Source organism: Bos taurus, chromosome 27 (genome assembly GCF_002263795.3).
Source record: "Bos taurus isolate L1 Dominette 01449 registration number 42190680 breed Hereford chromosome 27, ARS-UCD2.0, whole genome shotgun sequence".
Lineage (NCBI taxonomy): Eukaryota > Metazoa > Chordata > Mammalia > Artiodactyla > Bovidae > Bos > Bos taurus.
Genome location: NC_037354.1, coordinates 33,571,427 through 33,588,671, shown reverse-complemented (window position 1 = coordinate 33,588,671; position 17,245 = coordinate 33,571,427). Strand labels below are relative to the sequence as shown.

At 48.9% G+C, this 17,245-nt stretch overlaps 1 protein-coding gene across 10 annotated transcripts in view; it reads left to right on the top strand.

Annotated features, from left to right (window-relative positions):
- The window catches only part of FGFR1 (fibroblast growth factor receptor 1), a 50,602-nt gene that overhangs the window by 10,358 nt on the left and 22,999 nt on the right, over positions 1-17,245 (top strand).

Here is a 17,245-nt window from a genome sequence, read left to right as displayed (position 1 = left end):
GGCTTTCTAGAAGCTGGAGCAAGCAGGCTGGAGCAAGCAGGTACCTGTTGCATTCAATGACAGAACTGAAGGCAGGGCCTGACCTGGAACATATTGGAGACCCTAAGTGGGGCAGAGGGGGCCATCCTACCCACAGGGAGTTCACCATCAGGTAGAGGGTGACAGGTACAAAGACAGCTAAATTCAAGGTGGACCATGTTTAGACCACACAGCGGAGTTATAACAAAGTGCAGTGGGAATGCCAGGGAAGCGGGGCAGCAGAGAGCTTCTGAAATGGTCCAGAGGGATGGGCAGGGGCTGGGAAGGAAATTCGGGGTGTTCCAGGTGGAACAGCATGAGGGGGTGCTGGGCAGGATGTATAAGGCGTTCTGAGAATGACTCACCTGATGCATAGGTAGTTGGAGGACATCATGCCTGGAAAAATTGGACTGAGTTAGCGAATGGAAGCCTTAATCCCCTGCAGAGGAAACTGTACTTAAATGGGTAAATACTGGGAGTCTTGAAAAATCTTGAGCAGAAAGTGACATGATCCAGCTTTCAGATTTTCAAGCATTTGGGTTTGGACGAATGGGAGGAAGAAGTCAGACAGACCTAGGTTCCAGTCGTGCTCCACCGCTTAATAGCAGCGTTACGTGCTTTGACAAATGACTCAAACACACTAAGCCTTAGCTTGCTTATCTTTAAAATGGGGAGAATGACACAGGATGCAGTGAGATAATCCACATAAAGCATTTGCTGGTAAAGCATGGATTAGTTATGACTGCTGCCGCCACTGTTGCCAGAGAGATGAGTTACTTTTATTTTTTGGCTGCAGCACGCGGGCGCCTTTCTAGTTGTGGCAGGCTTAGTTGCCGCATGGCTTGTGGGAACTTAGTTCCTCAACCCAGGATTGAACCAATGTCCCCTGCATTCATTGAAAGGCAAATTCTTAACCAGTGAAGCACCAGGGAAGTCCCCAGAGGCGAGTTACTTTAACAGTTGTTTTTGCATGTCTAGCTGGAAAAAGGGAGTGAACTAGGGTTGAGGGTTGTAAGGGAAGGAAAAACAGCAGAGATACTATAGAAATAAAACCTATAGGCTTCAGTAGGTTCAGAGACACAGATAGAGAAAGAGAAGTCATATTAGACTCTTTGCAACCCCATGGACTATAGCCCACCAGGCTCCTCCGTCCCTGGGATTTTCCAGGCAAGGGTAGGGCCACCCTGGAGTGGGTGGCCATTCCCTTCTCCAGGGGATCTTCCCAACCCAGGGATCGAACCCAGGTCTCCTGCGTTGCAGGCAGACGCTTTACGGTCTGAGCCACCAGGGAAGCCTCAGAGACAGACAAGGCGAGTGTAAAGGAGGTGAGTCAGGATGGGAGGTTTGTGAGGAGCAGGTAGAAATTGGGGTCAGCCACAGCAATGGGCAGCCACGAAGAGGGATGGGTTAGGTTTGAGGATATGAGTTTACGCTCAACCCCAAAGTTGTTTTTTTTTTTTTTTTTTTCCACTTTCTCTAACAAACCCTTTTGCAGCCTGGGAATGAAGGGTAGAGAAACTGAATAGTAAGCATCTCGAGCCTGGGCTCCGGTAAACAGAAAAGGAATGTCCAAGGGTCCGAGGATAAGGAGTGGAGGGCAGGGGGAAAGAGTCCTTGAAGCTTCTGGCTGTGTCCAGACTGGGAGAGGAAGCTGGGGGCGGGTGGGGGCGGGGGGTTGTGCGCTGGAAGTCTTGGTCAGGACGAAGTCCCTGCTCCCCTGAACAGGAGGGAGGGGGTGGGAGAGGGGGCTGTTAGGAGGCGATGTGGCGGTGAAGAAGGAAGGAATAGTGCCATGTTTTAAAAAAATTCAGCTTAACTGAGGTATCACTTACATTCTGTAAAATGCACTGATCATAAGTGTAGAGCTCGGTGTGTTTGATAAATATAGTATTATCCCACGTAACTACACCCTCAGTTAAAAAGACATGAAACATTTTCATCATCCCCAAACCTTGCCTCGTGCTCCCTTTGCAGTCCACTGGGCTCGGGCAATGGCAGATCTACTTGGTGTCACTGCAGGTTAATTTTGCCTACTTTAGAATTTCTCATAATGAAATTACCTGGTGAATGTGTATCCCTTCACTTGGTGGTGGCCATTTGGGCTGTTCACACTTTGGGCTGTTATTACTAAAACTGCTGTGAGCATTCGTGTATGTTATGTTCATGTACTATGGGCATGAAGTTTCCCCTGGACTGCCCTGGTTTGGATTTTGGCTCCGTTTCTTACCGACTGTTGCCTGTTGGCTGTCCCTCTCCGCCACTCTGCAATATTTATTGGTAATGAACATTTACTCCAGAGATCCTTGTGAATATCAGATGTGAATGTCTGCAAAGCTCTCAGAACCCTGGCTGGACATAGTCAATGAACCGTATGTGGGAGCTGTGGGTACCTTTTCCGGGGAAGCATCAGGTGATAAGGGGCTTGCTTCATGGCCACGCTTGGAACACCTTAGGATGCAGAAGTAGGAAATCCACTCGTCTTGATGGGCATCGGGTCCCTGCTTGGTTGAGTCAGCCCCTCCCCATGATTATCCATCCTGAGCTTAGTGATGGCAGACCACAGCCCCCACTGTCTGAAACCCTAAGGGGAAATCTCTCTCTGTGCTTTGTAAACTATAAGGTATCTCATAAATGTAAAGTATTACTGCTGGTTGTTGAATGACAATGCCGCTCTTGTCCTCAGAAAAGACTGGACTGTATAAAAAAGGTTTGCCCAAAAGTTTAAGACAAACTACCTCAAACCCTGCTCCCACTGACTGAGAGCTTTTCCCCTTCAGAGAGGCTTTGCTGTGAGTGAGAGTGGTGAGTGTGTGTGTGTCTTGAGAGCCCCTCCCCCAGTCTGCAAATGCTCCTCGGGGAGTGGGGAGGGCCTGGAGTTTCTGGCTGTCCTTGGAAAGTTGATTTAATAAGGGTTCCAGGAAAACCAGCCTCCCTCCTTCTCCCCCTCTCCTTTCCCTTCTCTTTAAGGTTTGGGATCTTAAAGAGGCTGAGTTGGTTTCAGACCAGGCTTTGTGGGGGAGTGGTAGGGGGAGACCGAAGCGGGCTCATGGGCCAAGGAGTAAGAATGCCCCTTTAAAAAGATAAGCACTGGCTTGAAAGACACTTTGAGCTTGAAGAGGCTTGTTTCTATGTATTTTTCTCTCTTTTAGAATAAGACTTGGAGAAAAGCAAGTGGACGAATCCAAAACCGCTTGCAAGACCACTTGTCACATAGCTGGGGTGGGGGTCCTGCCCTTTTTTCAAAGCAATAACCTGGGCTGAAACCCCCAGACCCCATGGTGGAGGGCACAACATGAGTCTCAAAATACTTGCCTACATGCTCAGAAACCTGCAACTAATAAATGGTTTAGTGGCTGGGGTTTTACAGCTCCTCCCACCTACCCAGATTTGAAGGAGTCTGGTGGCCGGTTGAAGGGGGAGAGGTTACCCTTAATGGAAAAGCCGCACGTTTCCATTTCTGGCTGCAAGCCCCCTGGAAGCCGGGCGCCACAAAGCGAGGCTTTGTCTTTGTGTGCTGCAGAAACCTGGGCCCGTGGGGGAGGCAGCGAGTGGTGCAGGAGACATCACCCCAGCTTCAAGTCCAGTCCCAGGCCCTGGCCGCCCCAGGCAACTCCCCAGGGGTTCCCCCAGCTCTGCTGGGCCCAAAGCGGTATGCATTTCAACCTGGCTACAGGCGGCAGCTCCAGATCAGTACCAGAAGGCATCTCACTGCTGTCCTCCTACAGGCCGTGGCCCCACTGGCTGCAGCTGATCAGCAGGGCCAGAGGACCGGTGTCCGCTGGGCCAGTGTATCCAGTGGCTATCCCATCCCATCCCCCATATCAGATCGTTTTGCAAAAAGAACCTGTTTGCTTCGGATTCACATGGGGTGGGGGGCGTTGAAGGGAAGCTTCTTCTCCCCGGTGCCGGAAGGCGGGTGGCATTCCGTGGAGCAGAGGGCGGCGATGCGGGGCGAGCCACTGGCAAACAAGGCTGGAGGATCTCAGGACCTGGGAATCTGTGGGGCGCCGGGCTACCCCCGCTTTCCCAGACGATCTCTGTCCCCCACCCAGGAGGGGCGGCTCCTGTACCCCGAGAAGGGTGCGTGAGCAAGTGTTCTGGAGCGGAGCTTTGTGGAGGGTGGGGGTCGGGAGAGGCTTTGAGGGAGGCGGGGAGGGCTCACATGTCCGCCTGACCACGCCGGGCAGAGCCACCCCAGGGCCGTGCTCTTGGCTCTGGCTCCTGCATTGCTGCACCATTAGCTTCACTGATTTTCCACTCTGGCTCTGCCGGCCAGCTCCCCGCTGAAGCCAGGGAGGAGGAATTTCTCAGGGAAGAACAAATGGCTGTCCAGAGCCCTGGCCCGGGGTAGGGGGAAGGGAGGGATCCCACACTGAGAAGCAGGCTGGGCTGCTGTCCCCCCTGGCTTCTGTGACCGCCGCCCACCTGGAGTTGAGGGGGGTGGGCAGGGACCAGAGGGAGAGAGAGGACCAGGGATGCCCCTGGGGAGGTGAGTGATGGCTCATGTCTGGGGCGGTGATAGACGGCCTTGGGAGAAGTGGGTTCTGGGGAGTCGTGCTCCGGGAGGGTGAGGTCCAGGGTCAGAGAGCCTGACCGGCAGCTGCGCCCTGTTTTCGCAGGGCCTCGGTCCTCGGGGGCCTCTGGGGGCTCCAGCTCACCCTGTGGACACCACCTTTGCCTCTTGCCTCCTGAAAGCCTGGCAGCGGGACAGCTGTTTCCCTGCTGACCGGGAAAGTCCAGCTGCTTCTGGCACTGCTGATCTCCCGGATTCAGCTGCCCGGGCCTCCCTGTTTGTCCTGGAGAAAAGGCACTTCCACGCACTTCCCTTCCTTCTGCCCACCCTCTCCCCGACCTGCGCCCCCCAAGTGATTCAGCTGCAAGCCAACTGCTCAACATGGGCTCTTAAGGCCAGGAGGAAGTCCCACCCTGTTTCCTCTTAGGAGAAACTGCCTGGACTTGGGCTGCTCCTGAACTTGAAGGCTTGCTTTGACTCACAGCTGGTGATGGCCAAGTAAGCAGGGGACGATGGCTCAGTGCCCCCAGGGCAGGCTGGTTGTGGCTCCTTCCCTGAGCCCCCCTGTCCTGTTCTTGGTTCACACTGACCCTCGTTGCCCCCCTTGCCAAACGAGGTGCCCCCTGCCTTCATTTAAAGGCTTTCTCTTTACAAACGGGAAAGCTCAGGATGGGGCTGTATCCACTCAGTTCCACGCACTGAGAACCATCGCCCGGGTGGAGCTGGAAACGCAGTGCTCCTTCCCGAGCCCACGTGTTGTGGCATGGCCAAGCCTCCTGGGACAGGTTGTGTAAAAAAAGGAGGTGAGTGTTGGCGTGAATGTGGTTGTGTTTCCCGGGCCCTAATGTGTAGGCGTGTTGAGCCTCAAGTGGGTGAGAGGGTCAAGGAGTTCGGTGAAGACTGGACATTAGTGGTCATGAGTTTGGGCAGGGAAAGAGATGAAAAACCATCAGTGCTAAAGCTTCACATACTTGATCAACAACGAAAGTTGAACTGAAGCCTTTATCCCTTCCTCTGTGTTCTCCAGGGTTAAAAACTAGCCTCTGGCTAATGGTCTCTTTGCCATTTGTTTACTGATCACATTTTCTTCCTTTCTCCTTCCCTTCCCGCCATCCCTCCTTCCTTCCCACCCAATCACCTTCCTTCCTTCCCTCTCTACCATCCATTCATCCATCTGACCAAACAAGGCTTCCCTCTTTTTTGTTTAATACAGCACGCACATGCAATTATAACCATTGTTTATCCTGGTCCTTTAGTGGAAGTGTTCATCCCTAGCCTTTCCTGCTTTCACTCTGTCGTTTCTACTCCTAGCTTAAGGTGTAACTTAAGGGCCATCTCCCGATTGAAGCCCTCCTCTGTTTCCAAATAAATCACTTTTTTTTCTCTCTCCTTTTTGTGTAGCATTCAATCTAGCACTGACTTTCCCCTGCCTTACATTATTTAATATATGGCTGTTTCCTTCACCAGAGCAAAGTTCTGGGCAATTAGAAAGAATGTTTTTATTGCTCTTTTAAACCAGGGATATTTGGGGGACTTCCTTGGTGGTCCAGTGGTTAGGATTTTGCCTTCCAATGCAGGGGGTGGGTGTTTGATCCCTGGTCGTGGAGCTAAGATCCCGTATGCCACACAGCCAAAACACCAAAACATAAAACAGACTCAATTTTGTAACAGATTCAAAAAAGACTTTAAAAATGGTCCACATCAAAAAAAAAAAGGAATATTTCATTATAGAAAATTTAGAAAATATAGGCTTGCACAGAGAAAAACTTATATACCCACCATCCGAAAAGAATCACTGTTAACAACGAATCTATTTCTTTAGTTTTTTTCTACATTTATACAACGTGACTTTTCAAACAGGTAATTTATACATTATATACTAGTGTGTACCATAAGCAGGTACTTATTGCCTTGCAGAGATGTTTCCATCATGCTCAAGTAACTACACAGAAGTATAGATGTACAAGATTTATTTATTCATGCAGTCCTCACTATTGGGCACTTAAGCTATTTTCAACAGTTTGCACTTAAGTGAACATACTTTCACAAATAAAATTTGTCCATGTATCCAAAGATTTTAGATACATTCTAAAATCTTTTCAATACATTCTAAAAGTTGTGATTTAGTTCAGTTCAGTTCAGTCCCTCAGTCGTGTTCGACTCTTTGTGACCCCATGAATCGCAGCACGCCAGGCCTCCCTATCCATCACCAACTCCCGGAGTTCACTCAGACTTATGTCCATCGAGTCGGTGATGCCATCCAGCCATCTCATCCTCTGGCGTCCCCTTCTCCTCCTGCCCCCAATCCCTCCCAGCATCAGAGTCTTTTCCAATGAGTCAACTCTTCGCAAGAGGTGGCCAAAGTACTGGAGTTTCAGCTTCAGCATCATTCCTTCCAAAGAACACCCAGGACTGATCTTTAGGATGGACTGGTTGGATCTCCTTGCAGTCCAAGGGACTCTCAAGAGTCTTCTCCAACACCACAGTTCAAAAGCACCAATTCTTTGGGACTCAGCTTTCTTCACAGTCCAACTCTCACATCCATACATGACCACTGGAAAAACCATAGCCTTGACTAGATGGACCTTTGTTGGCAAAGTAATGTCTCTGCTTTTCAATATGCTATCTAGGTTGGTCATAACTTTCCTTCCAAGGAGTAAGCGTCTTTTCATTTCATGGCTGCAATTTTGGAGCCCCCAAAAATAAAGTGTGACACTGTTTCCATTGTTTCCCCATCTATTTGCCATGAAGTGATGGGACCGGATGCCATGATCTTCGTTTTCTGAATGTTGAGCTTTAAGCCAACTTTTTCACTCTCCTCTTTCACTTTCCTCAAGAGGCTTTTTACTTCCTCTTAACTTTCTGCTATAACGGTGGTATCATCTGCATATCTGAGGTTATTGATATTTCTCCTGGCAGTCTTGATTCCAGCTTGTGTTTCTTCCAGTCCAGCGTTTCTCATGATGTACTCTGCATATAAGTTAAATAGGCAGGGTGACAATATACAGCCTTGACGTACTCCTTTTCCTGTTTGGAACCAGTCTGTTGTTCCATGTCCAGTTCTAACTGTTGCTTCCTGACCTGCATACAGGTTTCTCAAGAGGCAGGTCAGGTGGTCTGGTATTCCCATCTCTTTCAGAATTTTCCACAGTTTATTGTGATCCACACAGTCAAAGGCTTTGGCATAGTCAATAAAGCAGAAATAGATGTTTTTCTGGAACTCTCTTGCTTTTTTGATGATCCAGTGGATGTTGGCAATTTGATCTCTGGATTCCTCTGCCTTTTCTAAAACCAGCTTGGACATCTGGAAGTTCATGGTTCACATATTGCTGAAGCCTGGCTTGGAGAATTTTGAGTATTACTTTACTAGCATGTGAGATGAGTGCAATTGTGCTGTAGTTTGAGCATTCTTTGGTATTGCCTTTCTTTGGGATTGGACTGAAAACTGACCTTTTCCAAAAAGTTGTGATTACATAGTACCAAACTGCCCCAGAAAGGTGATAACCAGTTAAGATCTTTAAAAATTGTAATTAATACTGTTTATTACATTTTCACATTCTGCATCCTTTACATATTTTTACCTCTACACCAGTCCCTTGCCCATAGGTTTTATTTCCATAATCAGATGAGGAAACTGAGGTTCAGGGAGTCAAGTAATTTATCTAAAGTCATGGAGTTGATGGGCCTAGAAAAGGGACTAGCAGCCCACTCCAGTATTCTTGCATGGAGGACCCATGGACGGAAGAGCCTGGCGGGGCCACAGTCCACAGTCTCAAAGAGCCAGACACTACTGAGCTGCTAACACACACAGCTGATGAGAGGGGAAAGTGGAATTCAGGCTCAGGTAGGTCTGACTCCAGTAAATTTTTTTCCAGTGTAAGACAACTCTATCAAATTGGGTTTCTCCCCAGAATTCATGCAGACCAGCGTTACAATTTAAATGCTGCTAGGTTGGTCGCTTTTGTCTCACAGGAAGTAGGCGTCACCTCCCTTTCTGGGGTGGGACATACATGTGTGTGATTGGGGTAAGGCTGCTTACCTTGTGCCATTTCTTGTGGCACATTCTTCCGCTCTTGACTGTGAGGCTGTGCATTGCTCATAGGTCTGTGAGCCGCCCCAGTCAAAGTGGTTCCCTAGCCTAGAATAACCAATGGAACAAAAACAGCCTCTCCCAGTGTAGCTGAGACCTCCTACCTGGCGAAGGTCTGGGATTAGAGGTCTCTAAAAGCGTCAGAGTCCACACCTTGAGTTTTCCTTGTTGGTTGCACTTGTTTTGAATATAGTGTGTTGTCTGGACATGAAACCACCTGGAGTGCTTCTAAAACGGTCCAACAGTGTCTGATAGATGAGAATAAACATGGCTAGAAGGCTCAGCAGGCCTGAGCTCTAGTGTCCTTTTGAGGCTACCAGTATTTGTGTGCATGTGTGCTAAGTCGCTTCAGTCATGTCTTTGCAATCCCATGAGCCCGCCAGGCTCCTCTGTCCATGGGGATTCTCCAGGCCAGAGTACTGGAGTGGGTTGCTATGCCTTCCTCCAGGGGATCTTCCTGACTCAGGGTTCGAACCCATGTCTCTTATGTCTCTTGCATTCGTATGCAGGGTTTTTTACCACCAGTACTATGTGGGAAGCCCCCACAAATATATATATATGTGTGTGTGTGTGTGTGTGTATGTATGTATATATATATTATAATATATTTTTTTATATTTAAAACATGAAGAAATGCAAAGAAAAATCCACAAGGTGATAGGGTCTTGAAATTTTGTTTTTCTTAGTGTTTATATTTAGCAAAGTAATATTTTAAAATATATATATATTATAATGCACTTGGACCAGTCACAAAATACTTAAATTGAAAGAATATTCAGCGTATATATTAATTTGTAGTACTCTGTCTGAAGTGTGTCCCAAGAATAGAACACACATTTATTGTAAGTTATTTGGTAAATATTTTCTTCCAGTTCTTTTTTTTTCTTAAGAGTTATATTTTTCATTAGTCCAAACATAGGAAATACACATCCGTGTTAAGTACTTCATTTTTTTTTAACTTTATTTATGTATTTATTTTTGGCTGCAGTGGGTCTTCCTGCTGCCCTTGGGCTTTCTCTGGTTGCAGTGAGCAGGGGCTGCTCTCTAGTTGGGATGCAAGGGCTTTTCATTGCGGTGGCTTGTCTTGTGTAGACACGGGTTCTAGAGCTCAAGGGCTTCAATAGTTATGGCGCACGGGCTTAGTTGCTCCTTAGCATGCAGGACCTTCCTGGACCAGAGATCGAACCCATGTCCCCTGCATTGGCAGGCGGATTCTTAACCACTACACCGCCAGGGAAGCCCCTGTTTCAGTTCTGTCAGTAACTGTCTGTATGACGTTTGGGGGAAAAGCCTGCAAGTCTTGGTGTCCCCTCTGGATTGGACGCCCAGGACAAAGGGCATCCCTGCCCCAGCCTCGCCGTGGGTCAGGCTCAGCCCCAGCCAGTGTCACTCTGACTCCACGTAGGAAAATACAGTAAGTGACTCATTGAAGAAGAGTCACCCAAAGACAACCTCAAATAAGGACATAAAACCTAGGTTATGAGGACATCTGAAGCCACAGGAGAAGGCTTCTTCCCTAAAGTGAAAGGACAAGCTGACCACTGTTAGGGGGCGGTGACATGTGTGCACATATATATCAGGAAGGCAGAGGTTTTGCTCTGTTTTTTGTTCACTCCAGCACCTTAGTGTCTGATATGTATTAGGCACTCAGTTAATACTTTTTGAATAAATGAATGCATGCATGAATGCACAGGGAAGTAACCATCCATTTTCTTTTTTTAAAAAAGATACTTGCAACTGATAAGAACCTTCTGTAAAGCACAGGGAACTCTACTCAATACTCTGTAATGACCTATATGGGAAAAGAATCTAAAGAAGAGTGTGTGTGTGTGCACGCGCGTTTCTGACCAGATGATAAAGAATCTACCTCCAATGTGGGAAACCCAGGTTCAATCCCTGGGTCAATCCCTCTAGAGAAGGGAATGCCGACCCACTCCAGTATTCTTGCCTGGAGAATTCCATGGACAGAGGAGCCTGGCCAGCTATAGTCCATGGGATCGCAAAGAGTCGGACACAACTGAGCAATTAACGCCGCTACCACTACATGTGTGTATATATATATATATATATCTGATTCACTTTTCTGTACAACAGAAACTAACACAACATTGTAAATCAACTATACTCCATTAGGACTTCCCTGGTGGTCCAGTGGCTAAGACTCCAAGCTCTCCCCAATGCAGGGGGCCTAGGTTAGATCTTAGTCAAGGAACTAGATACCACATGCTGCAAGGAAGATCAAAGATCTTGAGTGCAGCAACTAAGACTCGGCACAGTCAGATAAATTAATTAATACTGAAAAGCAAAATCCAGGGGACTTCACTTTCACTTTTCACTTTCAGGCATTGGAGAAGGAAATGGCAACCCACTCCAGTATTCCTGTCTGGAGAATCCCAGGGACAGAGGAGCCTAGTGGGCTGCCATCTATGGGGTCGCACAGAGTCAGACACAACTGAAGGGACTTAGCAGCAGCAGCAGCAGCAGGGGACCCCCCATTTAAAAAAATCCATACTCCTACTTTTTTTAAAAAAGGAACTAGAGGGGAAAATACCAACAATTTCCAATTTTAAAAATAGGGAAGATAGGAATGAAATCCTTTTCAATGAAAAGGTACAGCAAATAGGTGAGAAATAATTACTGCTACCCCATATTGAGCCCTTTATGTCACCTAATGCAGTTTTCTGCGTTCTCATTTCTGCAGGTTCTCAGATTTTCGCTGCAGGGACATCACCCGGTAGACTTGTTAAAAACCCATGTCCACCCCTAGAGCTCTGGAGCCTGCAATGGGGCCCCTACCAGGTGGTTCTAACAAGGTCCCCAAAGATGTGGATGCTGCTGGTCTGGGGATCACACTTTGAGAATCTCTGATATCTCTTAATTCTCACTCACTTCAAAAAGTCTACAAGGTAGATGTTTAGGAAACTGACTCAGAGAGGTCAAATGAACACTCCCCAAGGTTAAACAGCTAAAATAAATGGAGGATCTGGAGTTGACTTGGGTCTGTTTAATATAGGTGCCTATGACTCTAACCTCTGTACTGGGAGGTGAGGAGGGTAAAGAGGGCTGAGTCTGAATGCTGGGGGGTTTCGGAGGAAGGAAGACGAGGAGTAGAGAGTTGTCTGAAGGCCTGTCTGGAGGGAAGGAAACGCCCTCCTGCTTTGCTTAGGGCTTGAAGTCAGTTATCACTGCCGTTGGAATGTCATCAGCTCTCCCATCATCGGACCTTTTGCGTTCAGAAATGTCTGCCCCTTGTATATACAACTTCAGGGTTTACTTTGGGGATTAAGGTTTGTTTCCCTTCAGTTTTAGGAATTAGCTTTTAAAGAGTCAGGTTCCTTGACTAACCTACTGAACGAAATTCTCTCTTCGGCATCCAAAACTTTAGTCCATGTTATTTGCTCTCTCAAGCCTCTCTTAATGCCTGAAAGGTACACTTGGAAGAGGCATTTATTTTATAATGTTAGTCTTTCGCCACTACCCACTGACTACCAGTCCATTTTTTAAATTTATTTGCCTAGCTAGTGAGCATCAAAAAAAAAAAAAAAAGATAAATTCTTCTAGAATACCTGGGTTCCTAGCTTATTCAGTCATAGTCTCTGGGCTACCCCACACCCTCAGTTCTGAGATTTCTTCTGGAACATCTTAGGCCAGAGGGAAAAGATGAAGAGAGACATGTATTGAAGGTGCTGGTGGCTATAACTCTGTGGCCAAAATGGAATCCCCTCTTCTTTTTCTTTCTTTCTTTTTTTAAACATTGACTCTATTTTCTGTGCTTTATATTACATGTTTATGGTGCTTAGTTACTCAGTGACCAACTCTTTGCCACCCCATGGCAAAGCTGTAGCCCGCCCAGCTTCTCTGTCCATGGAGTTCTCCAGGCAAGAATACTGGAGTGGGTTGCCATTTCTTTCTCCAGGGGATCTTCCTGACCGAGGGATCGAACCTGTGCCTCCTGCACTGCAAGCGGATTCTTTACCTGCTGAGCCGTCATGGGCTGGGGGTGGGGAGGGTGAAGCCCTGTAAGTTACATTCTTGCGTCTTACCTGTTTCATTTTGGTCACATGCTGCTGCTTTTTCTTTTCTTTAATATTTACTATATTCTCTTTGCTGTATGTTACATCCTTGTGTCTTACTTAGGCAGGTGGGATCTTAGTTCCTTAAGTGGAAGCACAGAGTCTTAACCACTGGACCACTAGGGAAGTCCCCTCCCTCTTTTAAGGAAAAGTAACTTGAACTCTCTTGCCTTCCTTCACTGAAGATGGAGTGCTGTGCTGGTAGGGGCCGAGGGGACACAGTGATTGGTATTCAATTCCCAAGGCTGGGTTGAAACTTAGAACGTTGGTTAGAGCTGCGGGCCAGGCGGGGGGTAATTAGGGCTTGTCCAGTCGGCCTTCCTATCTCAGAGTTGAGGACACGGAGGCCTAGAGAGGGATGACTTGGCCTAGGTCACGCAGTCCTCCCAGCGACTTCCATGCCAGTACTCTTTCTGCAACCATTTGGGGCTCAAGCAGAGTTTGGGACTAAGTGGTTTTGACAGTTTCAAAGGGGGCTCTCATTTCTTAGGACACCCGGAATGTGAACCCTGCCCACAGTAGGTGGTCTCTCCTGAGAGGCTTATTGTTCTAGATCCCCCAGTTCATCTGAGCACAGGAGTCTCCAGTGTGGGCACTGACCCCCCAGGCAGCCTTTGGTCCTGGTTCTTCTACCTGCTCCATCTGAGAGCCATTTCATCTCAGGGAGAAAAATCCCCAAACCACGCTCTTTCAGTTTCTGAAAACAGTTTTGTTTGTTGTTGTTCAGTCATGTCCGACTCTTTGTGACCCCATGGACTGCAGCACGCCAGGCTTCCCTGTCCATCACTGTCTCCCGGGGCTTGCTCAAACTCCTGTCCATTGAGTCGGTGATGCCGTCCAACTGCTCCCTCATCTCTGCACCCCCATCCCCTCCTGCCCTCAATCTTTCCCAGCATCAGGGTCTTTTCCAGTGAGTTAGCTTTTCGCATGAGGTGGCCAAAGTACTGGAGCTTCTGAAAACAGGATGAAATGCTCGACTTTCGTGGTGAATATGAAGGAGAGAGAGAATGAATACATGGTATGTCCATGGGCCCTCTGGCCCTCGCTTACCTCCCAATCTGTGGAGAGGCCATTCAGTTCAGTTCAGTCGCTCAGTCATGTCCGACTCTGCGACCCCATGAATTGCAACACGCCAGGCCTCCCTGTCCATCACCAACTCCCGTCAGATTTTAGATTTCACAAGCCAAATCCCCACCTCCCAATATTTTGGGTTGACAACTTATTTTGCCATATAAGAACATCTTAAAAAAAACCAAAACTTAACATTGTCCACGACCAATACTGTTTATTATGGTAAAATATACCTACTGTAAAATTCACCTTTTTTAAGTGTACAGTTCTGTGGCATTAAATACGTTTCCATTGTTGTACAACCATCACCACCGTCCAGCTCCAGAACTTTTCACCTTCCCAGCTGACACTCCACCTGGTAAACCAGTTTTTACACCATTGCCTTTTAAAACACTACTGCTGGTGGTCCAGTGGTTAAAACTCCCGGAATCCGAGTTCCCAATGTAGCAAGCCGTAGGTTGGATTCCTGGTTGGGGAACTAAGATCCCCACACAGTTCTGCCAATAAATAAATAAAAGATGTCTATTACCTTTATTCTCAAATAAGGGGCATTTCTTTAACATGGAAAAAAAAATGTGACTTTATGAAGAGTCCCTTTCCCCACTGCAGTGATCGTCATCCTTCACTGGATCCGATGACCCAGGCCCACCATCGCAGCCACAGGACTGGCCGGTGAAGGAAGGTGGCCAACCCCAAGGGCGCTGATAGCCCTGGCGCATGTGCTCCGAAGCCCCCATCGAGGTCTGGTGGGGAGGGCAAAAGGCAGATGCTGAAACAGCTGTGGCCTCGGCTAACTCATCAGCAAGTTTAGGAAGCCACAGTGTTTTCCTAGCCAGCTGCTGGGGTTTCCTTCCCCAAACCAGAGTCGGGGGGGGGGGGGGGGAGGGGGGAGGGGAGGCCCTGGGAGGGGGCAGGGCGGGGGAGGCGCCTACATTCTTTTCTTCGAGGAACCTGACCGGACTTCTAAGGTCAGAGCCGGGTGGAGTGGGAGCTGCCTGGTTACCTCTTCGCCGTCGTCCCTCCCCCAGTCTTAATGATCTTTCCATTACAGAACCCAGACCAGGAAGTGCCTGACAGGTCACAGCTGCAGACACATGGCTGGGGAGGCCTGGGCTCCGGGCCAGTGGTGGGAGGGCCTGAGCTCCCCTCGGAGCAGCGGGACCCCTGCACACTCACACACATACACACACACACATACATACACACACACACACACACACACACACACACCTCTTCAGCTAATCCAGCTTTCCCTGACCGCTTTGGGGGGAAGGTGTTCTGTGTTGTCACAGTTGGTACTTTGGCCCCGCCCCCTTGTATTTACTAAGGGCAGGAGAAGTTCCCCACTCCATCGTCCTGATCCCTACACAAGTCCCCTTCCTGGGCGTGTGGTTCTTTAGGGGACGTTTTCCGTGAATGAGCAAGGCTCTCCAGCTTCTTTTCCTAAGATGGAACCCACCAAACATGGCTCTAGAAGCTTCCAGGGCTGTGGTGAGGCACGGTCTTAATGCTGCCCAAACAATCGATTTAGCAACCAATCTAGCATGTGTTGTGTTAATTGCTCGAGTCAGTAAGTGAGTGAAGTCACTCAGTCATGTCTGACTCTTTGCGACACTGTGGATTGTAGCCCTCCAGGCTTCTCCGTCCATGGGATTTTCCAGGCAGGAGTACTGGAGTGGGTTGCCATTGCCTTCTCCAGGGAATCTTCCCGACCCAGGGATCGAACCCCAGGTCTCCCGCCTTGTAGGCAGACCCTTTTCCTGCCTGAGCCATCAGGGAAGATGTTAATTGCTCAGTTGTATCCAACTCTTTGCAACCGCGTGGACTGGAGCCCACTAGGCTCCTCTGTTCTTGGATTTCTCCATGCAGGAATACTTGAGTGGGTTGCCATTCCCTTCTCCAGGGGATTTTCCTGACCCAGGGATTGAACTTGGGTCTGCTGCACTGCCCCATCAAAATGCCAGATTCAAAAGATTTTGCAGGGGATGGTTTAGAGGCAAGAGCATGAACTCTGCAAACCCACAGGCCTGGCTGGGCCAGCCCCCTTCATTTTGTTATCTTCACGGAGGCCGGCTCCTTCCACATACAAGTTTGCTCAGGAAATGTTAATTTACCCTAAACTGTGTCCAAGGGGGGCAGTTGTCACACAGGAGTTTCTGTCTCCACCGCCAGCTGTGTTGTTGGCTTTCTTCCCTGAATCTGCCAAGGCTGATTCCTCTGGTGCCAAGTGTGAGCTAGTGACAAACTTCTAGGAACCGGGAACTGAGAGACCTTGCTTCCCAGTAGCTGCAGACCACAACTTAGGTGAACTTGCCCCAGCCCAGGGCAGCTCTTTCTTCCTGGTAAGGCAGGCGGGAAAGCAGCCAAGGGTACCGGGCATCCTTTGGAGGAAGCGTTTCTGCCCGGAGTGCTTCTGTAAACACTGGGGCAAGAGGAAAAGGGGAGATTTCTCTTAGAAACTACTCCTGGGCACATTCCTTTGTTAATCACGTAATTACAGCCCTCTCCCCAGCCTGGAAGTGTCCTCCTCCTCGTGGTGGGAGGTATGGGGGAAGGGGGGGAAGGTGGGGAACCCAGTCTCTAGGAGGGAAGAAAATGCATCAGCTAGAACGCCAGACTCAACTTTGATGCTGGGCTACCCATCGCTGCATCTTTGGGGAAGGTCTGCACAAAATACAGGGATTCACCTGCCTGCCCTGCAACTTAACCGGGGAGCCGGTTTTGGGGGGTCTTGGAGTGGGTGCCGGGTCCTGGCTGTGGCTTCGGCCAGCACAGGCGGCTCAGCGCTAAATTACAGTGACGAGATGGGACGACACAAAAGCCCCGGGATCTTTTTTTTTTTTTTTAATAAAAACAAAACACAACTCCCGGCCCCAAGCCCCTGGGCTGCTGAATGGCGAAGGCTTCCTGTCAGGATTAGCCGGGCCGCCTGGGCATGTGTGCACTGCCTTTCTCCTCAGGAAATACCTTTGGTAAGCCCGGGTGGGGTCCCCATGGCAACGCGAGAGGGGACCCGCTGACTGAGACCATTCAGCTCCCATTGTGGCCGGGCCCCTTTGTCGGGAGCTGTATTGCTGCCCCTCTGGCCCACGCAGCAGTTTGCACCGTTTTGTCAGGCTGAATGTGGAGTTTTTACATTTTAATGGGCTCTTCTGGCAGCGGCCCATTTGCATGCAAAATGTTCCTTCTTACTTCTTTCCCTTTTTCTATTTGAAAAAAAAAACACCTACACTCCAAATCCCCCCGGGTTGGGGGCCCGGTGAATGTGGCTGGATCAGGGTGTCAGGCCCCACTAATTGACTGGTGTCCCCGTGTCCCCTCCCGCACACTTCTGTGTGCACCCCGTCTCAGGGACGCCGCATGTCCAGGGGATCACGCATCCAGAGGGCTTCCTCCCTGGACCCCCCACCCTTGCAGGATGACCGTTGTCCCCTAGGATTTTGATGAGAACCCCCTCTGGCCTGGCGTTGCCAGACTAAA